Below are 24,767 nucleotides of genomic sequence, written 5' to 3'. Positions count from 1 at the left end.
CTCGCCTTTGCTCCCAAGCACCAGGACAGCTGCAAGGATTGTGAATTGGGATCTCCTCCAGGGTGAGCACTCAGTTTCATGGGTCTTTCTAGACTGGGCAGGGGTGGGGAGGAGCTTCACAGTGGGGCTACATCACCCCTTTTGTATGCCAAATGCTTCCAACTTCAGTGCCATTTGAAAGGATCTCAGGCAGTAGCATGTGGGGAAGGATCGTGACCTGCTGCTGCCAGCCAGAGAATACCAGGCTGCCAGATGGACCAGTGGTGCAATTCTCTATAAGGTGGTTTCATGCCTTCATCCACAACGTATAGAGCTGCCTAGTCTTCCCAGGTGCTCTCATCGGCTGCAGTAGCTCATATGGGCAGCCAGATTCCAACCCACAAGTCACAACGCACTCCCTGTGGTGTTTGCATTTTTGCTTAAAATTGCAATTTTATCTTTGCTTGCAAGTGGCCTTGCAAAAGTGTGGGTGGGATCGGAGGCAAGGTAGAGATTTTACCAAAAGTAGAATGCGGTACGTACCTCGAGACTGGATCATGAAAAAGTGGCCTTGAAGAAAATCGGGTTGGCAATTTTAGTTTTTTCTGAGCCGGACAGTATATAACAAGCTATCTAAGGCACCCAGGCATAGCTGCCAAGTCTCCCGCTGAAAAATGCGGGATCAGCAGCGGCGCGGCACTGGAAGTCACTGCCCAGACATGGGCAGAGTGGCACCGGAAGTCGCTTCTACGCATGTCCAGACATGCGTAGAAGCGACTTCCGGTGGTGCTCTACCCCATTTCCGGTGCCCAGACATGGGTGGAGCGGCACCCGAAAGGGAGCCTCCCTGGCAGGTAGGAAATCTGGGGGGTTTCCGGGATTTTTTTCTATTCGGGATAACAGTGGGAAACGGATTAAAATCTGGGGGTTTCCCGCGAAAAACGGGAGACCTGGCAGCTATGCACCCAGGTGAAGTGGTGAAATAAGCCCCTGTGAAAATAATTAATTAAAAAGATTCCAGTACGGAGGAAGCAAGGACAAGACCATGTCCAGGAAGTACGGCAGTGCAAGGCAGGCCCCAAACAAAATTTGCATTGCTTGAAGGAAGCACAAGATGATGTGTGCGAGACTGGAGAGGATTGGAGGGAGTGGAGGACAGGAAATAGAAGGCAAACTCTGACATATCTCAGGGTGTGGTGTGAACGGTGCCCCCCTCCCATTAATCGCAGCAGATGGTGTGAAAAACAGCTGGTCTGAAGGCACCGGTGGAAGTCGAGAGCAGGAAGTTTCCTTCTGAATGCAGCAGAGGGCTTTGGACTGGAGTTGAGAAGGAGGTGGGGAAGACAGCAGCAGGAAGGAGAAATTCTTTAACCAGTGGGGGCTCCTATGTTGGCTTGGAAAAGGAGTTCAGAAATTGGAAAGTGAACAGTACTGCTGTTATTTATCTGAAAGTCTTGTCAGCCGGCCAGGCATGCAAAGGGAGGGTGGGCTGAGGGCTGAGGCCAAGCATATAAAGTGATATATTCAGGCTTCTCTGCTGATTTTTTTTTAAATGATAGCCCACCAATATAAGCAGAAAAGCTTAACTCCCCATAACAAGCTTTTCCTTTAATTTTGTTAAGAGGGGAAGGATATTATATTCAAAGGCTGCTTTTACCAAGGTCCCCTTTGTAGAGCAGGTGAAGGGCTTTCTGACCCCCTCTTAAAAGTGCACTTGTTAGTTTGGAGAGATCCCTTCCTCCTGTTGCACCGAAAAGGTCGGGAGTAAAGAGTCATTCTGGGGCATTCTTATATGATGCATGATCTTTGTTTATTCCCTCTCTGATGGCATTGCCTTGGGTTGAGAGCGGAAGACCCACGCCTTTTCTTAGTGATTTCTGAGACAGGAAGACTAGACCCACAGAATGCTAAGTCTTAAAAGATGTGTGTGTGTGTGTGTGTGTGTGTGTGTGTGTGTTGTCCAGGGGACATGCAACATCATTTTGCAGTGCACCAAAACCTTCTGGGACTGAAAGCTTTCAGCTAGGAGGTTGCAGTGGGTCTGCCCTGTTTGTCCTGGTCTGCACTGAACCTGTGGTTGCCAGCTAGGCATGTTTGCTTTCCGCACAAGCTCTGAGGCTGGCACAGCTGCACATCATTCCTGCTTATGGAGAAGGCTGCCTTTTGTTCAGGGGAATGCAGTTGCTTCAGCTATGACTCTTCTCTAAGGGAGCCTTTAGGACAGGTCCACAGGAAACACTGGCCCATTTGTTCCTCCATATCTATTTCTGTGGGGTCAGGGGGGGCAAGGAAAGGTACTTCAAATTCTCTTTTCCATTTTGCAAAACTTCCCAGCCCTGTGTGCCTAGAATAAGCCTTACTCTCTTTGGGAGTTCAGGAAAGTGGATAAGCACCAAGCTAGTTTTAGCTTAGTCCTGTATTGGGAGAGAACAAGTGAAGTGGGTCTGCTGCCTCTCTGACCCTATTGCCCCATGTATGGAGGCCACCTTTACAGTGTTAGAAACTCAGATATATAAGCTATGGCTCTTTAAACCAGGGTTCCCCGTCCCTCTGCCCACCACACAAATATTGGAAGCCCATTTGCCATGTTTTGGGGGGTTTTTTTTGAAAAAAAAGATGGCATAGGACTGATGCATCGTGGGATTAAATGCTTCCATATTCAAGACTGGCCCGGGGTTAAATTTTAGGAGTGGCGAATTTATTTGGACAGATACAAAAAAAAAACCCACCAAATTTAAGCATCCAAAGCAATCCAAAAAGAGAGAGATAAAATCTCAAGCTGGAATTTATTAGTTAAAAATGTGAATTTATTATATTAGTAAACAAAAAAAAAGGCCCAACACATTTTGGCCTGTAGTTGTTTTAGGCCAGGCATGTCCAAAGTCCGTTTTGGGGGCCTAATCTGTCCCACCGGTTGGTTTAATCTGGCCCCTGTGGCAGTTTATTTTCTGGATAAAATCCTTTAAAAACCTCGACAACTTCAATCCTAAAAAAAGGTCAACAACTTTGGTCACCCCTCATGGCCCTTCACTTAATCAAATCTGGCCCTTTGAAAAAAGTTTGGACACCGCTGTTTTGGGCCATTATCAGGAGCTATAAAATGAACAACACCTCACATAAATTGTAAACAGTTAAAACCCAATCAAATAACTTTTGAGTAAGTATATATAAACATATACATAAAGTATATATAATTCGTTTACTTGGTTTTAAATGGTTGACTTTTTTGTGATGTAGTGTTTCTTTGGCAGCCCTTTATGATGGCCTAAAAGAAGTGTTGGGCTGTTGTTGTTGTTTAATTGGGTTTTATAAACAAGAATAATATTATACAAATAAGTACTGGTACGCCAGTATTTTCTCATGTCATTTGTATATCACAAAAATAGCACAATAAATGTGGGAAAGTATCTAGAAGGTATGTTTCATTATTAGTGATCAATGTATCAATTCTTGGTTCATGAATTGGTTTGAACAATTAGGAAGAAGAAGAAAAAGGAGGGGAGCGGTGAGTGGGTTGGGGTGGTTATGCTTCTATTCCTCTACTTTGTGTGTGTGTGTGTGAGGGGTTGTGCCAGCGTTACTTGTATGAATTCTCTTACTATTCACTTGTATTTCCTTGGCGGTGAGAGAGGTTGGGTGTGGCTTAGGGTGTGGTTGGTTGGCTGTAGTGAGAATCATTTTTGTGTGTGAGTGTGTATTTTTAAACCAGGTTAGCCAGATTGATTCGTATGCTGTCGGGGAATACTTGTTGTCGTCTTGTCTTGTTGTCTTGTTGGGGAACCAAACTGGGGTGAAGGCGTCTTCTTCTGTTTGTGTTGGGCTGTGTTTTAACCAAACAAAACCAGCTGCAGCATCTTCAGATTTCATCTCTCTTTTTGAGGGGTAAACCATTTTGGAAAATAGTTTAAAAATTGTGTCCAAGATAACACCCCTCCTAAAGCTACTGAAAGCCTGTTGCCACTGGTATCTTGCAGGTCTTTTTCTTACACCTTGGCCCCCTAACAGTTACTGGAGGAGGATTCTGATTAGTGTGTGGAATTCGTCGTTTAATGTTCTCTGAGCAGTGAAAAGGCCATAGGGATGCCTGTTTGCAGTTATTAAGTGCTTGCCAAGTGCTTCCTTCCTCCCTTTTTTTCGGAAGGTTCATTGCAACAAAGGCAGAGAAGTTTGCGGCAAGTTTGGTTGTGTTGGCTTTCCCGTCGTAGCTGGAAATGGCGGCCACCTCCCAAGTGGTGGCGGCTTTCCTTTTTCGTTGTGAGCTTTGTTTTGGAGCAGGAAACTCGAACACTAGATCCTGCAACAGTATTAGGCTTTTAACCACCTCATCTCAAAAATTCTGACACAAAAAAGGGCTAGCGGAGTCTGGAGGTATGCATCAGGTGAGAAAGGATACAGGACACAATCTGATGAGGTGTAGGTGGGGCCAGGTGAAATCTGGCAGAATCCTGAATTGTACTGGCTTTTCTGTTGTCAGAATTGGTTGCATGTTAGAATGCTTTATTTACTGGTGAAATGCTGGCTGTCTGGCTGCCCTATTTGCTCCTGCATCCATGTGGAAAGGGGAACCTCCAGCTATTGTTATGGGCTCTTTTGTCGAAGTGGGTTGGAGTGTGCCAGATTTAGTTCTATATTTTTAATTTTAAGTCTGTTGCGCGGGACTCTGCAAACTTCATTTCGCAAGGCAAAGCCCATGGTTTAACTTTCTCTCCAGTAGAAGGGGGAAATATAATGTCCCCCTACCCCAGGAAATGAGGTCTTGTTTTGGGGGAGGGGTGGGGGTGGAGTTAGAAAAGCACTGATGGAGCAGTGAAACCTTGACTTTCTAAACTCTTGGCTAATGGTTGTACAGCTGCAGCCTTCATGAGTGGTGGAAAGATGCAAAGAGATATGCATTTTCAAGGAGGAGACATAACACTGTATAAAAGACATACAGTAGAGGAATGGGATTAAGCCATTGCTATGGCTAGACTCTGACACGAAATATATGTTGTCTGCAACATGAAAACTCTTGGTTTTAAAGGATAACTTTCTGTGCAGTAAAATATTTGCTTTCTGGTGTTTAACCTTGTAGGTGTGTAATAGATAATCTCATCTTTTCTTTTCTCCAGTAGGAAAATATACTTTTAATATAAGTCTTATGTTCTAGCTTGTTAAAAGCATTGTGCACTTGAGTGCCATGGGTGAAATTTTGTTGGTATGGAAGCACAGAGAAGTTTCTCGTGGCTTTAAAAGGGGGCTTCTGGGAGCAGAGATCAGGCAGGAGTGGTATTTGAGCAATCATAGCGCCAAAGCGATTGTTTTACTTAACATCACTAACACCGCTCTGTTGAAGTCTTGGCAGAAGTTGTTGTTTCAGTTAATAGCATGTGGTTCCTGAAAGTGGTATGCTGCATCTTTTAGTGTGGGGAGGGGAAAGGAGGGTAGCCACAAACGCTGCAGCTGTTGCTTAAACTACATTTCTTGGCTAGGAAATTATCCATTGGGAAGGAAATGATTGAAGCCGGGTGACATGGCAGGCTTGGGCGGAACCCTTGACCTGATCCTCCTCCCATTTCTGCCCCATTTAAACACTTCTTTGCCCCATTTCCTCTTCAGCCCATTGTTGATTTATATTCCGTTGCCTCCAAAACTATATTTCTTACTCATCTTAAGATGCAAGTGTGCAGGACATGTATGGCAACACTGGGCCTTTGTGTCCATATACCACAGACACCCCCCCCCAAAAAAGGACTCTAAGCAAACCCAGGTTCTAAAGTACTTTTGCTTATTTTGAGCTATGTTAGAATTACTTTATATAACATTCATGTTTCAACGTTTGGGAGTTTATTTTTGGGGCAAATAAGACCATGGTAGTAATGTGTATATAGATGGAGAGAAGTTCATGGGAAAGGCCATGCTTTGCATGGAGATAGATCGGTGGTCTGATAAGACAGCTTCCTGTGTTCCTACGGAGAGATGGATTGGGAAGGAGCAGTGCCTGTAGCCGTAGGAATGAAATCAAGAACAGCAGAAAAGAGCAGGGTTCTATACCCACTAACCGCTGAAAGCCCTCTTCTATAGACCTCTGTTGGTTCTGAATTGTCACCAGATATGCTTGGGTGTTCCTAAGCCTTCTCAGATGTTCACGACAGCTAGGAACTTGTATCTGGAATGGAAAGGGTTATACCAATGGGGATAAATTCAGCGCTGGTAGGACAGAACTGCAGTTGGGATTGAAAATGCAGCTGTCCCAGCCACGTCAAGCCCGGAAAGTACCACACATAAGTACTAACTCCATTTATCAACCTCTGTCATTGCAATGACTTGGGCTGGCTGGCGTAATAGCAAATGGAGCCCAACTTCTTGTAAACAAAATTTCTCACGCATGCTGGGATTTCCCAGCTTGACACACATGGTGCCTCCAGAACATTTAGCATTGAGCACTATTGGGAATGACCTGGGGCCAAGGGTGGCAAATGTATTGAGTACCTACAATTACATAGGCAGGTGGACAGCTGTGGCCTCCAACATCTATTTCGGTGGCCATTACTCTTTCATTCGGATTTGTGACTGTTTTCTAAGTAGCAGTGCCTTCTATCACTCCTTGAGGTGGGCCAGGTTTCAATTTCTCCTATTTTGAGCAAGTTGTTCCATTCAGTGGGCATGCCCATCCAGTCTAGATTTGGTGCTTTTCACTGTTGCATTGAAACACCAGACCACGTATGTGTTGACTTCAAGGAAAATCGGACAAGAAATCCCTTTTGTATATGGCAGCCCACCATTCGTTACTGCACCATGAAGTCATCTGATAGCAATGAGGAATGAGGCCCTCTTCTCCCCAGTCCTTTGAGGGTCCTTCATGCCCCCACATCTAGGAGCAGATACTCCTTCCCTTGCAACTCTTTCCAGAGAGTTATTTCCCTCAATGAAGACAGGTGGCCTGGTTTCTCCATACATGCTACAACTGGAGGCATCTCTGAACAGGGACATGGGGATAAGGAGAAAGGAGGTGCACAGTCTGTCGTCACCGTGGCACAAGTCAGCAGCTTCATTTTCTGTGATGAGGAATCTCCATGTGATCTGACATGGTACAGTACTTCTTTTTAATGCTTTAGGAAAGACCGGGCTCTGAAGTCTTCCGTCAAGGATGCTTTAGTTGAGATTCATGTATTGCAGGGAGTTGGACTAGTTGACCTTCGGGGGTCTCTTCCAACTCCACAGTTCTATGATTCTGAAAGTCTGTAGTTTTTTTTGTAACTTAAAATGATAAGGAAGACCAGAGTCAATAATGTGTTCAGTGTTTGATAATGATTTGACTGGCAGAACAAAGCAAAACAAATAACTGTTCTGCACCTTGTAGTTGCTGGATCGTCCTCAAGTTGTTTTGTGTTTTCTTCATGTTGCTCATTGGTTAACAGAGAAGCTGAACCACACTGGGAGCCAAAATCCAGGTGTGCAGTGCCTCAGACCCCAAAGGCTCATCTGCCACAGTGTTATCGCACTACGATCTGTTTTACAGCTTCCTATCAAACACCTGTTTTAACTTACTGGAGAAATAACAGATGCTATTGTGTTTTTTTCTTCTTTATTAACTTTTGTTCCTGCTGCATTGACTCAATGAAAAATAATTGAAAAGGTGAGGGTTTAGAGTCCTTTCTGAGAGGGAATGCTCAGAGCATCTGTGCAGTTCTCTATGTATGCTTAAATAGCTTTTGTTTTTACAAAATAGTATCTTCAGGTATTGGTTTTTCAGTAGCATGTGCCGCCTGTAGTGCTTTTTCTGTACATTTAATGTTAAGGAATTTATTTGCACAAAAGTTTTATTTTTCATTTAATTCACTGTACAGATGCTTGGCTGTTGAGCAAAGGGATGAATATCAGAAATGTGATCTTCATTGTAGCTGCAATCCTCTTGTCATTTACCTGGGAGTAAGCGCCATTGAAACCAGTGGGACACTCTTCTTTGGAGACAGATATAGGATTGTGCTCTGAGAATCTTGCTTTGATGGGAGAAAGTGTAGAATAGGCACCATCCCATATTGCTTTTTTTCTACATTGGAGATTTGTATGGTCTTTAATTGTACTTTTCCCCCTTTGCAGATTTGGAGTGGGTTAGAATACTGAAACACAGCCTAATAATTACGATGGAATAACCAAAATATGATGGCTGGTTTTTAATGCCATGCAGACAACATGTTTCAGTGGCCTTCAGACAAATTAATTGGGGATGCCTTATTTTGTGCTGTTTTAGAAGATAAGTAAGTGTCTGTTTTGGGATATCCATATCAATAATGGCACCTGAACTTCATAGGCTATCTCCATTCTCATTTGTTTTATAATCAATAATGTGTTCCAAGTTCAAGATCTTCCCTTTTTATGTTCACTTGAGGAGTGTTTCTCATCTGTTGATATTGCAACGAGTGTTTAGAATGTCCAATTCCTTTCCACTCCCCTACCCCAAATCCATCTTTTGGTTAATTTCCATCTGAAAAGTAAGAATAGACAGCGAATTAGTTAAGCTTTCTGAAAAATGTTGGAGAAAGCAACTCTCAAACAATCTCCAGGAGACTTTGTGCTGAGAATTGCAGCCATTCCTTTTAAAGTCAATAAAAAGCTAATTGAAATCCCTTCCTGATGATTATCTAAGCCTTTTAACACACCTTCCCATGGCACATATATTTTTCCTGACATGTCTCTTTTCTATTGGAGGGATGTTCACTTTGCATTTCTGAAATTTCAGTATTTTCTTGGAGACTGGGTTGCTATGCTTACTAAAATACAACAAAGAAAGGTCTCCAAGAAAAGGCATATTGAAATGTGATGTAGGCCAAGACTTGACAATGTGGATTTTGTCGTATATCTTGCATTCTATATCCTCAGGTATTTCACTTTCCCCGCTTGCTCCAGCCAGCCACCCCCAGTCCAGAAGTGGGGTTTTCCATGAGTAACGCATGACCTGGTCTAGTCTTATGACTAATATCCAGTCTTTTAATGCTGAGTGTTCCAATATCAGGTACAGGGTTGTTGCTTTCTGAGCAGGGTATAGGATCTGATTTTGAACACTCAGCAGTGAGAAACCAGTCATGAGACTAGACCAGGATCATATAATAGGCAGGTGGCTTTGTGGTCTAAACCACTGAGCCCAGGGCTTACTGATCGGAAGGTCAGCGGTTCGAATCCCCACGACAGGGTAAGCTCCCGTTGCTCGGTCCCAGCTCCTGCCCACCTAGCAGTTTGAAAGCATGTCAAAGTGCAAGTAGATAAATAGGTACCACTCCGGCGGGAAGGTAAACGGCGTTTCCGTGTGCTGCTCTGGTTTCACGAGAAGCGGCTTAGTCATGCTGGCCACATGACCCGGAAAAACTGTCTGTGGACAAACGTCGGCTCCCTCGGCCAATAAAGCGAGATGAGCACTGCAACCCCAGAGTCGTTTGCGACTGGACTTAACTGCCAGGGGTCCTTTAACTTTACCTTTAATAAAATTGTAGGGGCTCAGTGATCTTAAACAGTATTCAATAATGATTAATCAGTATACAATTTTGTCTTTGAATTTTGTAAATGATAAATTACTTATTTAGCAGCTTTTAAACTTATTTTTACTTTGTGTGGGAAGGAGTAGTAGATGAGGGACCTGTTCCCAGATCCATCAACCAACACGCCCCCCCCCCGATCTAGACTATCTCTGAGATATGCTACCAAAGGGCTGTGCAACCTAATATGGACTCGTGTGTCTGTCTCTTAACTCGACAAAATAATTAACCTGTTCTCTTAACATAAATGGTAGAAAATTGAATTATGGAATCTGAAGGGGCAAAGCTAAAAGAAGCTTTGCAATAGAGCACAATTTTTTATTTAATTTTTTAAAAAGATGACCAGAATCGTGTGTCCTAGACACAAACTCTTTTTCCAAGTGCTAATCTTTTGTTGTCAAAATGGCACCATCAATGGACAAAAGGAACTCTATAAGTTCTATGAGTTTATGAAAATGTCATTATTAGTTCTTAAAGCAGCATACTGAAACACCATTGAGGTCCCCCCCCCAGCTCTATTGCTGGAGATCCTTTTTCGCCTAGAGATATCAGGGATTAAACCTGACTTCTTCATGCAAAACTTGTGCAGTATATCTGAGGCCCGACCTGTGGTCTGCTACAGGTGTTGAGAATGGATGGGAGACCCCCTATAACCCCCAGGAAGCTACAATTCCCAACGTTCCCTTGGAAGTGGGGTGGACTATTAAACCACTTTGGGAATGGCCTCTCTCTGTGGGGAACAGAGTTGTCTGAGTCATTCTTAGCACTCTCCAACTATGGTTCCCAGGATTCTCTGGGGGAAGCCATGAGTGTTGGAAGTGGCATGATACTGCTTTAAATGTATAGTGTAAATTCACTCATGAACTTTAAAATAATCACTGCTTACATCTGAAGGAACTAATCAGGGCTTTAAAAAAATACACCAATCAATATACCGTAGTTCATTTCCCCACCCCACTTTTCTTCCTTGGCTCCTCCCCCTCCCTAACCTGACACCTTTCCCAGCATTCACATTTATTTGGCTACGAAAGGTCTGTGCACAGAACTGGCTTTCAGAGCACACATTTACATTTGCAGTGATTTGTGTGTGCATATTTGCATGTTATGGATGTGTCAATATATAGGTCCTTGGAGTCCTGAAATGGAAAATTTCTAGTGGAAATATATTACAGTTGCTGTCAGAAGCACTCCTGTAAACCAGTGAGCAGAGTTATTTTCCCCAAGTTAGTACTTGTTTATGTAGTGAAATTTCATGTGGGAGCTGAGGGAAAGCTGTCGAGTACAGTAATTCCCAAACTATGAGTGGCTTGCAAGGAATATATTGAATAAATAAGAGTTCCTGTGAGGCCAAATGGCACAGCCCAGAGAAGATGGTCCATTGCTTCTCTGCATGATTCAGGGTTCTGAGTTTGCCTCTTTCAGGCTAGCCGTAGGGGTGCAATTGTGCCATGTTTGAATACCATCCTGTATTCTAATTCTGATCCAGTTCTCTGAATGAGCTTGCTAAAGTATCCAAAATGTCAAAAAGCCTGGGGAGGTATGAGTTGGCATCCGTCTGTCTTGGGAGACAACGTAAGAGTGTGGCTTCAGGGGTGAAGTCCAACCGTTGGAGAGTTACAGCGCCTGCTGTGGCTGTAGTGACCAATAGGGGAGAGAGATGTGTTGTTGCGGCTGGGGCAGATGAAGACATCCGGTTTTGCTGTTGCTGCTGCACCATAATGTTTCTTCTTTCTACGCTCCTCTCAGTGGTCATTCCTCCTCTGGTCACCACTGTAGACGACCTGACTGATTGTCTCCATATAACCCCAAGATTTGCAGAAATACAAAAATATGTATTTCTGCTGAGGGTGGGCAGCGGGGAACTGAACACCCAAAGGGAGGAGAAATGGAATGGACTGGCGGCAGGAAAAGAAGGCAAGAGGAAGAGAAATGTGGATGTAAAGGGCTCGTGCCCAATCTCTTGTTCTCTGGCCAGCCATCAGAAACCACCAGTTCCTTACTCTTGCTCTCTGGCCAGCTGGGGTGCCTGTTTGTGCCCTTGCTTTCTTGCCACCTTGCTCTGGGCATCCTTCTGCCTGAGAACAGAGAACATTGAAGGTTGAACACAAGATTTTGTTTTGAGGCTCAACTGGTCTATACCAATAGTCTACCCAGGTGCTGAGTGATGATGGCTAGGCAGTCATATGCTGGGGTTACTGAGAAGCAAGCGGCAAGTACTGGCATGTTCAGCAAGTTGGGCAGAAGTGGAAAACAAACCTTTTTTGGTGAGGGGATCCTAAGCAGGAGAAAGCCAGAACCGCAACAAAATATCCCGATGAAGGTTGGAGGTTTCTCAGTGGCTGCAGAATGCCTGTTGGGCAGATCTGGAAACCCAGGGAAGGGGGAAAGTAATAGAGTTCTGTTCAACTGTATTCAGGCAGAGCTGACAGGAACCTGGAACAGGAGCACTGCATACTGCAACATTTTATTGCAGGTCCCACTTGTTCATTTCTAATGAAGAGTTGGATTGTGCTCCCTCTAGAGGAGGCTACCCATTGCATTTGCATGAGTCACTTCTCTGGATTTCGTCTCCTTCCAATCAGGAGGCACACCCAGATGCTTGTGTAGTGCAAAAAAACAAACAAACCCAAGAGTCTCCTCTGGGATAGGTAACTTCTGTACTTTTCCATACTTTCCATGTATATATTTCTAAGTGCAAGAGTGAAGCGTGACTCCACATTCTAATTCAGAATAAACTGTGTCTTGGCTAATGGGAGCTTGAGAAACACTGTTGCAGCATTTGCCATGGCATTTTGGAAAGAACTCTCTTTCTCTTCCATTGGTTGATTCTTCCAAATGTTGATGTCATTTTTACCACCCATTCATACGGCTGATGTATAAAATTGCTGAGAGTTTTCCTCCCCCTTTTAAAGCGATTTAGTTATTGATTTTGTTAGCCTTTGGGACGTTGATTTATTTATTTAAAGCATTGCGACCCCCACTTTCCCCACCATTAAAGGCACAACACATATTATTTATAATTATTTTATATAAGAATATTATAAAAATCAAGTGGACTTTAACATTACTACCACATACCGTAACATTCAGACCAAGTAGGTGGAAGCCGTGTTTTCCATTTTCTGTCAATGGCTCTGAGCGCTAGAACTGTTATAGAAAAGAAAAGAAAGCCAGATGCTCGCTTTTATATAATTTTTGAACAAAAGGCATATAAATGTGAGTACATGCATAGCTTTGACAAATAGAAATTAGGGCTGCCAGCCTAATTAGTTAAGTTTGCATGAATCTGTGAATGCATAAAACCAATAGTTCTTAAGAAAAGTAACCAGCTTTACAAACTGCTCAGAAGACTTGCAGGCTGGTCTTTCTATGGGTTCCTTCCAGAGGCAAAGCAGGGGCCAGCAAAGATGCCAGCCGCACCTCTGTCAAATTCCTTTCCCCAGCTCTGTTGCCTGAGAAGGGTGAGTAACATAGCAGGCAACAGTTTAGAAATGGAGGGAGAAAGCGGGTTAATTCTGCCTCTCAAATGGTGCCTGGTTGATTGGATGCATCTTTAAAACCATTGGGAAGTTCTTCAGACAGTTTGAGCAATTAAACGTTGCAGTCCTAGAAATAATAATAATAAAAAAATAATAATAATTTATTATTTATACCCCGCCCATCTGGCTGGGTTTCCCCAGCCACTCTGGGCGGCTTCCAACAGAAAAATGAAATAAAATAATCTATTAAACATTAAAAGCCTCCCTAAACACAAAATGAAGCACACCACAAGGAAAAAGTTGATATTGCTTTACAAAAAGAGAAGCGGAGTACCCCTCCTTCGAGGAGGGAACGACAGGAACCAATGGAATTACAGATTTTCCACAAGGAGAAGGACATGAATAACTTAAGAAGGGGAGAAACTCAGGGGGGCCCCATGGATATCTGGGGGACAAAACATTGGAAAAAGGGGGTGGGATGAAGGAAAAATGGGAGTGTAATTATTAGGACGGATTATCAAGAGCAAATTTGGATTGTTGATTACGGAACTTGCTGGGTTGGAGGGAGGTAGTCGGAATCTGGGGAAGAAAGGTTATATTGGGATTTTTTAGAGTGTAAGAGCTAATTATGGGAAAAGTTAAAATAAAAGAAGTTTAGGGATTTAAATTTTAAGAAGTCTATTGAGGGGGAAAAATTAGGCAAGGGAAGAAAAATTGGATAATGAATTATAAGGATTAAGAGATTCAGTGAAAATGGTATTAGCTAAGTTTAAAAATTTTATGAAGAGGAAAAGTAAGTTGTTTATAGATATGGAAACTGTTAAAGAGGATAGTAAAGGGATGAAAACTGGGAAAGGGGGGAGGTAGGGGAAGCCCACAAAATATGGTTTATCAATGTAAATTTGAAAAAGATTGTTTTTATTATTGTTTTTTGTCTTTTTTTCTTTTTTATTATTCCTTTTTTGAATTTTTTTTCTCTTTTTTCTTTTAGTGTAGCTTTTTTCTTTTTGGATTGCTGGGTGGTTGTCTCTCTGCTTTCTGCTCCTGGAGCTCTCTGGTGGCAGGGGGGGACTCTGGGGGGTGGGGGAGGGGGGGACATAAACTCATCTACAAAATGGAACATCTTCAACTGCCTGCCTGCATGGGATACTCCTGTGGCAGGGGAGGGCCCATGGGAGGGGGGGTGGAAAGAAGGTGGAAAATTTGTTTATGAAAGTGTTTCTTTTATATATGTTTCTTTTTGTAATCTGTAAAATCAATAAAAATTATATTAAAAAAATAAAAATAAAAGCCTCCCTAAACAGGGCTGCCTTCAGATGTCTTCTAAAAGTCTGGTAGTTGTTTTCCTTTTTGACATCTGTTGGGAGGGCGTTCCACAGGGCAGGCGCCACCACCGAGAAGGCCCTCTGCCTAGTTCCCTGCAACTTGGCTTCTCGCAACGAGGGAACCGCCAGAAGGCCCTTGGTACTGGACCTCAGAAGGGACAGAATCCCCCCCCCAAGAACCTTAACAGGTGGCTCAGCATTTTTTCTTTGTAAATAACTCTCTCAGACTCTGTTGATGTTTCCCTGTGTGTTTCCTTTATGAGAGAGAATTGCCTCAGAGAAAGATGGCTGTAAGTGGTCTGGGAGTGGGGTGAACAACTGAATATGCTACCTTAGGTGTTTCTTTCTAAAGCACATTGCTTTAGATTGGGCTGGTGAACCCACTGGTGATCTTGGACTAAAATTCCCAACACCCCTAAGGGCAGCGGCTGAAGGGACTTCAAATCCCACAATATCTGGAGGATCACAGGTCCTCATCTCTGCTTTAGAGTGTCCTGCGCACTTTCTAGTCAGTAGAAAGTGTTACAAGGTGCTGCCAGAGGGCCATTTTAATGATAGTCGTAAATGCTTTCCTTTGTACTTAATGCAGATTCAGCATCAGTATGGTCCTAAATTTCACAGATTGAGAGAGAGAGAGAGAGAGAGAGAGAGAGAGAGAGAGAGAGAGAGCCCTCCCCTTTTATTGGCAAAGAATATCAATTTTACTACAACCACAGAAGCTCTCACCTGCAAATTTAACATATAAGATTAATATTGGAACTAAGGGTGATCCAACGAAGCTGGCTGTTGGGGGATTCAGAACAGATGAAAGAAAGTACTTATTCACACAGCAGATTGTTAGGATTCACTCCCCCAGGAGACAGTGTGGGCCAGTCCAACTTGGATGGCTTTGAAAGAGGATTGGACAAATTCATGCAGGGAGAGGCTATCAGTGGCTACGAACCACAATGGCTGGTTTCCACCTTCACTATCGGAGGCAATAGGCCTCTGGACACCAGATTCTGGGAATCACAGGGTGAGGGGGGGGGAGAGTGCTCTTGCGCTCATGCTCTGCTTGCGGGCTGAAGGTATTCGTGTCTATCCAGCAACAGGTTAAGTAATACAATTCTCTGAAGTATATCAGATATTTAACACTAAAAGCATCCCATATGAGCTAATGTGCCCACTGGCAGGCTTCTTAAATAACTACCCTGGCTTTTTTTTGGGGGGGGGGGTGTCACTTCAACCAGTGTTGATGCCTTATGTGGTACCTGAAGGTTGCTGAAGCTGCAGGCAGGCATATAATTTGTACTTGGGAATTAGGATGGAAGGCTTGGTAAAATAGTGTGAAAGGAGTCCTAGACAACAAAAAGGCAAAGGAGTCCTAGACAACAAAAAGGCCTTGTGACACCATACACAGACTAGCAAATTCATTGTGGCACAAGCTTTTGTAGGCCTGAACCTGCTTAAGTCAGATCTGGCCCACAAAATATAATGCTTGTTAGTCTTTCTTGATTGTACAGCAACAGACTAACATGGCTATCCCTATTTTGAATTCCCATTGTGCTTCTTACACCAGACACTTCCTGCTTACTTATTTGTTTCTTCTCAGTTTTTATTACAGTATTACGATTGCTATTTAATATTTGGACCACTTAATATATTTAAAAAATATTTCTAAGCAGTGTACAGAAAGCTGAAACAGCAACAGACAACGTAAACAAAAATTCTGCAAACATACAGAGTTACATATAAAAATGTTACATTAATACAAAGTTACTAATAAATATATAAATCGATTTCAGTTCAATTCAATTTACTTGTGAGGCTTTCAGGACTTTTCTAGACATTTTCTGTGAGCAGTTCATTGTGATATGTGTGCTTTGGCTCCAGTCCATATAATATTACAACAATTAGTGTGTTGTCTCTTTTTGTAGAAAGAGCAGAGCTGAGCTGTTTTTCGGAGCATAGCTCCTAGGGCAGGCATAGATCTTCGAAAGACAGTTGGGAGCAGTCTTAGCCCAGACTGAGGGACTGGAGCAGATCTGAGAGATGGTCCTTTTGATGTCACCTGATCTCTAGGCCAGAAGGAGTCCACAAATTCCTTCTCTGACCAGAAGTCCTGGTAGCATAAGGAGCAAGAGAATCTCTGCCTGATGTGGTTCAAGCCCTGTGGCCCCATACAGGTGTACTAACTTTTCAAACTGTTTGAGTGTTGGGATTCTTCTTGATGAATGGTACCAGAAGACCAGGTTGTTCTCAACTGTTTGTCGACTCAAGTTTGTTCAGACTGTAACAAAACTTGCACTTGTCGACTGAGACTGGCTGCTCTGATCACATGTAACAACGCATGTGCTTGTCCATGCTTTGGCACATTGCCACCTCTTCTTTCATAAAACTAGAACATTGAGCTAGCCCAAGAAGCTGGAATATTCAGGGCAGACAAAAGAAAGCACTTCTTCGCACAGTCAGTGTTTGAAATTAGCCAGGCGCCAGGCACATGTTGCACCTAGCTATCAAAGGTACCAGAATGACACCTGACATCTTTACCACCTAAAGATGCATGCCTAGGGATCCTTGGATCTAGACTGTTTTCACACACTGACGACACATCCTGTAGAAGCCCACCAGTTATATTTCATCTGTACAATTGGAACGAATTTAAGGAACCAAAATGTGTTTTTTTTTGTGTGCAGCCTGAGTCACCATTGGGAAAAAGAGGTCAGATTAGGCCAATATATACGTGGACTGTCCCTGGATCAGGTGACTTTTCTTCTTTTAAGTTCTCAAAATTCTTAGCTCAAGGTTGTCATTTGAACTAGCCAGTTGTTTAATTGATAATCAATCACAGTCCATCCATAGTTTGGAAATTAAGACTTTAGAGCTGCTTTGCCCCAAAATGGCAACTAGACATTCCTTGGTTTCAGAAGCCATTTTGCGCCTGGCTTATATAGCCCGAGTTTCTGCACACAGCACATAGTTAAATTAGAACTAGTTTCCACAAGATGTAGTAATATTCACCAATTTGGATGGCTTTAGAAGATGATTAGACAAATTGATGGTGGAGAGGGCAATTGCTGGCTACTAACCATGATGGCTGTGTTCTGCCTTCAGGTTCAGAGGCCACGTGCCTCTGTGTAGGATTCACAAGTGTGCTATTGCCCTCAGCTCCTGCTTGCGAGCTTCTCATAAGCATCCGGTTGGCTCTTGTGAGAACGTGGAACTAGACTGGGATTGTGCTTGATTGCATTACACTTTCCTCCTCCCATTCAACAGAAGGACAGTGTTGTCCTACTCACACAAGCAGGTCCTTCTAGTTCACAGACTTGTTTCTTGTTACCATTAGGGCAGCAAAGATGGCTTCGCCGTTGGGCTGCCACCTAGAGCCAGCAACAGTGTATATAAGGCGCCGTTATCCTCAGAATTAGGCTTGTGGTCTCAATTTATAGTGAATTCTTCACTCTACTTATCTGTGTGTACTTGACAGGATGATCTTATCTTGAGCTGAAACAGAGGCAAGTTTGAGTCCCTAATTATCCAAGGGCTCTTACCCCATAGCCTCTGATTAACCTTTGGGTCAATGTAAATATATTGGAGATGAAGTGAGTTGAAGGATTACTATTGCTTGGTAACTGATCATATGACCATGAATATGGCCTTTCCCCGTGTAATCCCATATTTCTTGTCTCTGCATTTAGGTAGAGATGCTGCTTTTCAAAATGCGCTTTCTCTCGTAAAACAGGCATGCAGCAGGGTTTATTTCCTGCTTCTCCTAATACTGTACTTTTCTCTTTGTTCAAACAGTGCTTCTCAGCCTCCCCTTTTCAGATTTCTGAACTCTGAACGCCAAATGACCTCTGCAGGTTTTGTGCTCAAGCTTATCAAAGTAACAAGCTGGGGATCACTCGGCTAAGCCTAGGTAGGAAAAACGGCTGTGTATGCTGTCCTCGTGTGTTTTTAAGTCACAGTTATGTCTAGCTCAAGCTTAGAAGTTTGTTTGGGACAAATAGTGGGAGTAAAGTGCTGCATTCATGTGCTTATAATATACATTACTCAGTTCCTGAAGGAAGCATAAGTCATCAGAACTGTAAATGTCTTTTCAACCTGGAGTTAGGAAAATTGATCTTTTATTTGGACGGTCTTCAGTGCTGCTCACATAAAATATTGTTAAGAGTCCTTGTGCATAAACCTGGAAACTCATTTCCCACCAGACATTTTTATCCTTCTAGTTCTTACCTTCTATCAAACTCTCCTTTTTCAATAGTCTTCTCTTCCGCTACTGGTTCAATGATGACCTTGCTTTTTCTCAAAGACGCCACCAAGCAAAATCACTTAAGATGTATCTCCTGCTCATCAGTGTTAATTATGCCTCCAGAAAGCTGATGAAGGCAATCAAGCTTTATAGCGACTAGCTGGCAATAACAACGTAGTTAAAGTAAGCTCTTAAAAATATGCCCCCTGTGGGCACATTCACAAAACACTTTTAATGAGTAATTGGGGAGGATCATTAGTGTAAAACTAGTAACTGGTCAAGTTGGTTTTCCTCATGCGCTAAAAGCTTTCATCATTCTTGCCATTTCCAGCATCTCTTAGCGCAGGCATCCCCAAACTGCGGCCCTCCAGATGTTTTGGCCTACAACTCCCATGATCCCTAGCTAACAAGACCAGTGGTCGGGGAAGATGGGAATTGTAGTTCAAAACATCTGGAGGGATGCCTGTCTTAGCGGATTCTGGCAAGGATATTCCAGGGACAGCTTGGTCTCAGATCACCTGCGTGTGTCTACTATGGCAGGTGGGCTGGAGGTGTGTTGAGATACTTAGGTGACTGCTTCACAAGCACCACGCAGATGGGTTCTAAATGGTGCTCATCCAAAGCGCTCATTTTCATCACTTAAGAACACCGCTCTCCAATTCCCCCGCTTTTGTATTGTATTTTAGATTGTAAACTTGAAGGTGTGGACTATCTTATTAGGTAAGGTCAAGGTCAAGGACCCCTGGACAGTTTACCAGTCAAAATCCAGTCAAAGGCAACTATGGGGTTGCAGCACTCATCTCGCTTTCAGGCCGAGGAAGCCGGCATTTGTCCACAGACCGCTTTCCGGGTCATGGCCAGCATGACTAAACAGCTTCTGGCGCAATGGAACACCATGACAGAAACCAGAGCGCACAGATACGCCGTTTACCTTCCTGCCACAGCCGTACCTATTTATCTACTTGCACTGGCATGCTTTCGAACTGTTAGGTTGGTAGGAGCTGGGACAGAGCAACAGGAGCTCACCCCATCGTGGGGATTCGAACCACCAACCTTCTGATCAGCAAGCCCCTAAGGCTCAGTGGTTTAGACCACAGCGCCACCCGTGTCCCTACTGTCATGTGATTGAGTGGAATGGGCTTAGAATCCAGCCCTAAGCACACACCCTGCCCCCATCCCACTGATGCCCCTTTGGGGGACTTACACTGGCTTTGGCTCAGCTGAGCCCTGGCTGAGCTGGGGTGGGCAAATGATACCAGCTGAGCCAGGCTTGGGGATTTAATGCTGGCAAAGCCTGGCTGAGCCAGAAATCTGCTGCATCCTAAACTGTTCATCTCAGCAGATCTTGCCATAGGATTTCCCCCTTACAGTAACAGAAAATAACGGCCAGGCAGTGGTTCAAAGTGGGAACAGAAGGTGCAAATGAAAGCACGATGCTGAATTTGAGTACGGTACCATCTAAATGCAAACAGATTTAAGTGAGAGAAAAACCTCTGAATCTGTCTTAATGCTACTTGTCAAATGAGTCCTTTAATTAGGTGCTTCATCTTTGACACATTTTGGGGAATCAGAAGCAGGCAAATGTCAGTTGTCTGTCTGCGCAGTTTTAAAGCAATTTGCATTTTTTAACAGCTTTTGCAATTGAATAGTATTGAGTTCTAAACGGTGTGGCACTTCATTGGAAACAAATCAATTTAATGTCCATAGCAAAATTAGGAAAACCCTCCAGAATTCAGGCATGTCAAACTTGCGGCCCTCCAGATGTTTTGGACCACAATTCCCATCTTCCCCAACCACTGGTCCTGCTAGCTAGGGATCATGGGAGTTGTAGGCCAAAACATCTGGAGGGCCGCATGTTTGACATGCCTGCTCCAGATCATCACCAGTTGCTGAATGAGAAATCACTCTAGCAAAGTGATCTGAAGGGTAGGTGGTCCAGGCCTAACACTTATATCCATTTTACATGGACCATTGGTAGTGAGGGCAGTGGAGGTGTTGCTTTCAGGATCTGAGGAACCAAAGAATTGGCCTCATGGTCAGAGAGTTACATTTGCTCATGAGGCTACCCAGGACCAAAGGCCTTAAGGAGAGCTGACCAAAGGTATCTGAGCAACGTAGTGACTTTATGACTGCCGCCCTGGCCTTGTCTTGCACAATTTAATATTCAAGGCGGTGTGCATTCTGTGGGAGAGGAAAAAGTGCAGGCACGGCTTCCTGACCCATCTCTTAAGAAATATTTAAAATGTTTTTTAAAAGCAAGACAGAATTCTAGTCCTTATGGCTGTAAACATGGGTTTGAAAGTATGTGACACTGTGTTTGGCGTATGCCATCCTTTTTGCCTGTTTAACTAAAACTGGATCGCTAAGTCACATGAGCAAGCGGAATGGATTTGGGATCTTGCCTAAGTCCACAACACTCCTATAGCTCCCAACCCAATAATTTTAAGGGCTTACACCAGAATCAACGGATCTCAATTCAGTCAGCTGATTCCTGGGTAAGTTGGGAAGGGGGATATACTGTACGCTGACATCTATCCAGCTGAGCCAAGGATGAGCGAGTTGAGCTGGCCTAGCCCGGCTGCTCCAGGAACTTCCCAGCTTAGGCAGAGATCCACTAGAGCCTAACCCGCTCACTCTGGGTGGTGTTGCTGTAGGATACCTCCCTTAGCATGCTCAGGACTTGCTTCATTGTAAGGCCAAGTACATCTTTTCGGTGGTGTTTCAATTTAATTTTTTTTTAAAAAAATGAATATAATAGGAAGGTCTGCTCTGAAATGGGAGGGTGGTCTCATCAAAGGAAGGATTACTCATTTGGTTGCTTGGGTAACGCACAGTGTGCTAAATATTGACTTGAGAGGACCACGGCTTAAAGGAATCGCAACTGTTGTTTAAGTTTCTTAACATATCCCCAGGGTGTTTGGGTCTGATAGTTTGGTGATGCATGCCCATAATGTTATGATCATAATAATACTAGGTTGAAAGGAATGCTGATGTGATGCTAATTCTGAATATCTGCAGGGCCTGATAAGCAGAGGTTGCCTTTGAATAATGTTGAAGAGTGTCCATGCATCTTGACTGCAGATGTGTCGGTAACACCAGCATTCCTCCGTTATTCCAATGTGTGCACACACAGCAAAAGAGACACCTGTAGAGCCTTTTCACAGGTCACTTTCCCCTACCCCTAATCTTGTGTCTACACCAAAATGGTGTCCCCAATATAAAACCCATGGTTCTGTCAGAACCAGAATAGTGTATGCAGTTCTGCTCACTATAGCTCAGAAAGGGCATTGCAGGACTGGGAACAATGCTGGAGCCCAAATAATTATGCTGAATTGGTGCATCTTCCTTATGAAGAAAGGCGGAAGTGTTTGCAGCTTAGAGAAATATATAAAGCTAATCTTTATGTGTAGGGATGATTTTTTTCTCCTGCTCCCCATAATACTTGAATTCTGAGTCTTTCAATCACTTGTTGACTTTGTTTTTGCTCCAGACCTGCAGCATTTAAGTCTAGTTATTTTTCTTTTTGTAACGTTGAATTTATACCATGTTTGCTGAATTGTTGAGTTTGTCTTAGTTGAATCGACTGTTTTGTCAGCTGATTTCTCCCCGCCCATTCAATGTTTTGTGTTTTGATAATCAATGGACTCTCTTGTAAACCGCTTTGGGCACAGCTCACTGTGGAAAGGCAGCAGATAACTAAACAAAACAAATCTGTCAGTCAGGTTGATTGGCAGTTGTTTGGGGACAGACAAAAGAAAATACTTGTTCGCACAGCTGATATTTACCCAGATGGCTGCAGGATTGGGGGTGGGTGGGAAGGAAGGAGAGACAGGTTTTGGAGTGTAGATCTATCAATCGGTATTCTCCATGATAATTAAATGAAATCTCCAGACTTAGTGGTGGTATATGTTTCTGGGGTGTGCAGGGCAAACAGCAGGGAAGATATTGCTTTCATGGCCTGCTGTGAGCTTCCTTGAAGCACCTGAATGACCACAGCACAGCTGGAAATCGGTGAGCAGAAACTCCACAGGATGCATTTGTTGCTGGGCTGCACCATTTCTGGCTGAAGATGAGGGCATGAATGTTTCAGTTCTCTTCCTATGTATGCAAAACCAGTCAGGGAATAGCTTAGGCTGGAATCTTCAAGTGTTTTACACAGGGATGCATTCAGTCCCCTGAAATGATGTGGACCAACAACATATCCATCAGTTGTGTAGGGCATCTGTTCATCTGGACCAGCTTGTAAGATTTTCCCCCATTTAAGTTAATGATGTATTACTTAAGTCAGTGGCACGTTGCTTAATAAGAAATGATATGTTACTACACTTAACCTGCTGAAACACAATTCACAAAAGTGCATTTGTATTCCTTCCACCTCAGCTGCACTTAAATGGGTATAGTTTTAATAACTCACTCCAGCGGAGCCTGTTAGGAGCTAATCAGCTGAACATCTAAAGGATTTGCATTAACATCTAAAAATTGGAGGATGCCACCCCTGAAGCAAGAGAGAGGTACACAAATGTGCAGAACAGATTTGGTTTAGCTGTTGCACGAGAATAAAGTTGTATTTCAGCTGGGAAGCTAGAACGGATCTCTTCTCTGCTTGAGCAACATGAAGAAAGTTCAAATGCCTTTCTGAAAAACGATGTTGCATTGACCTCTTGAAGCACATTGCGAGGGTATTTTTAGATGACGATGAAGAACTTAGCCATTCATCCTGAGGTGGCCACTCCCAGCATGCTAAATGCCCAGCAGCAGAATGATGACCCAGCGCTCTGTTTTCTGTTTTGTTTTGAGTCAGTGCAATTCCTCTGTCTCGCTTTAATTCAGTTTGCTGCCTTGGAACATACCCGTAGGAACACTTACGTGTATAGGTTGGATATATACCGTAATAATAGAACAAAGGTAGATTGGAATGGCAAAAGTGCCATTCAAGGAATAATAACAATAATAATAATAATAATAATAATAATAATAATAATAATAATAATAATAATAATATAATCCTGGGTTTCCTATAGTGAATTCTGTATGTCCACTGAGATAGCAGGGCAGTTGTGGGAAAAGAAAACAGAAGCACGAACAGAGGCAGCATTTCATAAATATGTGGAAATTTCATTAGAAGCTGCCTGAGCCCTGATAGCGAAATAGAACCTACACGTGGGCCTCGTGCCAGGTGAGAGGACAGAAAAGAAATGCTCGCTCTCAGTGGGTCTCTGCTTGGTCTTCTGAAGCACTTAGATACCAGTTTCAAACTTTGATACCTGTAAAGGAGGACAGAGAAAGGGGTGCTATCCCCCAGGGGTGGGGAAGCTACAGCCTGTGGCTAATTCTGGGTGGGTTGCAAAGAAGGGAAAGGTGGGGTACCAAAGAAAAAGGAGGCTCCCCTCTCACTTTTGGCCTTGCTCATCACTTGGCCCCACCCTCCAATACTCCAGTACTCCTATCAATGCTTTCCCGCGAAGAGGCAGTTTTGTGCAAGTTTCTGCAGGGCCTGAGGTCTCTGGGATTTTGGGGTGCTGCTTGAAGCATTTCCCCCGCAATGGCTGTAGGTCATGGATGTAGCATTCGCATGACTTCCTCTCCACCGAATGCTTGAGAACTATGAGCTAAAAGTGCCCTGTGCAGCAGCTCGTATTAAGGTGTGGTGGCTAAGGATTGCCATATCCCTAAGAGTGAAAATCTGGACAAAGTTGTTGAGCTTTTTTGGGGGGGGGTGAAGTTCTTGAGCTTTTATGGGGAACATCTCCCCCACAAAAATTAAATTTTGGGAGAATTTTAAAAATCTCCTTACTTGCCATACATCTGGGTTTTCCTGGACATTTCTCCAATTCATCAAAAATTCACCCAGATGCCATTTTGCACCCCAGATGTGTGTATGCCGACCCTAGTGGTGGCCTACTGGTGCCTATCTCACCCATCCTCGCCGCAGCCCTACGTGAGAGATGTCCTGTGGTACCCAGCTTGCTTCGCGGCCAAGCAGTCTGGGTCTCCCTGCATCCAAATGCAACCTCTAGGTCCACTGGTCCTCATCTTTGCCAGCAGCAGATCTTTGCTGAGGAACCTTTGTGAAAGTGGTGGGCTAATGCCAGTTTGCGGGCAGCCAAGAGAGGGGAGAGACAGAGGCATATACACACAGAGAGAGGGAGGGGGAGGTTTTAGAGAACCGAATCAGCAGCATCAATAAGCAGAATCCTTAAGGAGCTCCAAAGAGAGAAAGGTGGTGGTGATGGGGCAGACTGGA

At 43.6% G+C, this 24,767-nt stretch overlaps 1 protein-coding gene across 6 annotated transcripts in view; it reads left to right on the top strand.

Annotated features, from left to right (window-relative positions):
- KLF12 (KLF transcription factor 12) overlaps positions 1–24,767 on the top strand; it is a 212,351-nt gene that overhangs the window by 4,002 nt on the left and 183,582 nt on the right. For 2 of the 6 annotated variants that reach the window (XM_088668517.1, XM_088668514.1), the window contains exon 2: positions 18,076–18,190. The exons of the other annotated variants lie outside the window; for them this stretch is intronic. The gene's annotated coding sequence lies outside the window, so the exon portion shown is untranslated. The remainder of the gene's footprint in view (positions 1–18,075; positions 18,191–24,767) is intronic. 6 annotated transcript variants of the gene reach the window in all.

This window comes from Zootoca vivipara, chromosome 4 (assembly GCF_965207765.1).
Source record: "Zootoca vivipara chromosome 4, rZooViv2.hap1.1, whole genome shotgun sequence".
Taxonomy (NCBI): domain Eukaryota; kingdom Metazoa; phylum Chordata; class Lepidosauria; order Squamata; family Lacertidae; genus Zootoca; species Zootoca vivipara.
The sequence above is the reverse complement of the archived record's forward strand: the minus strand, read 5'-3'. Positions and strand labels throughout refer to the sequence as shown.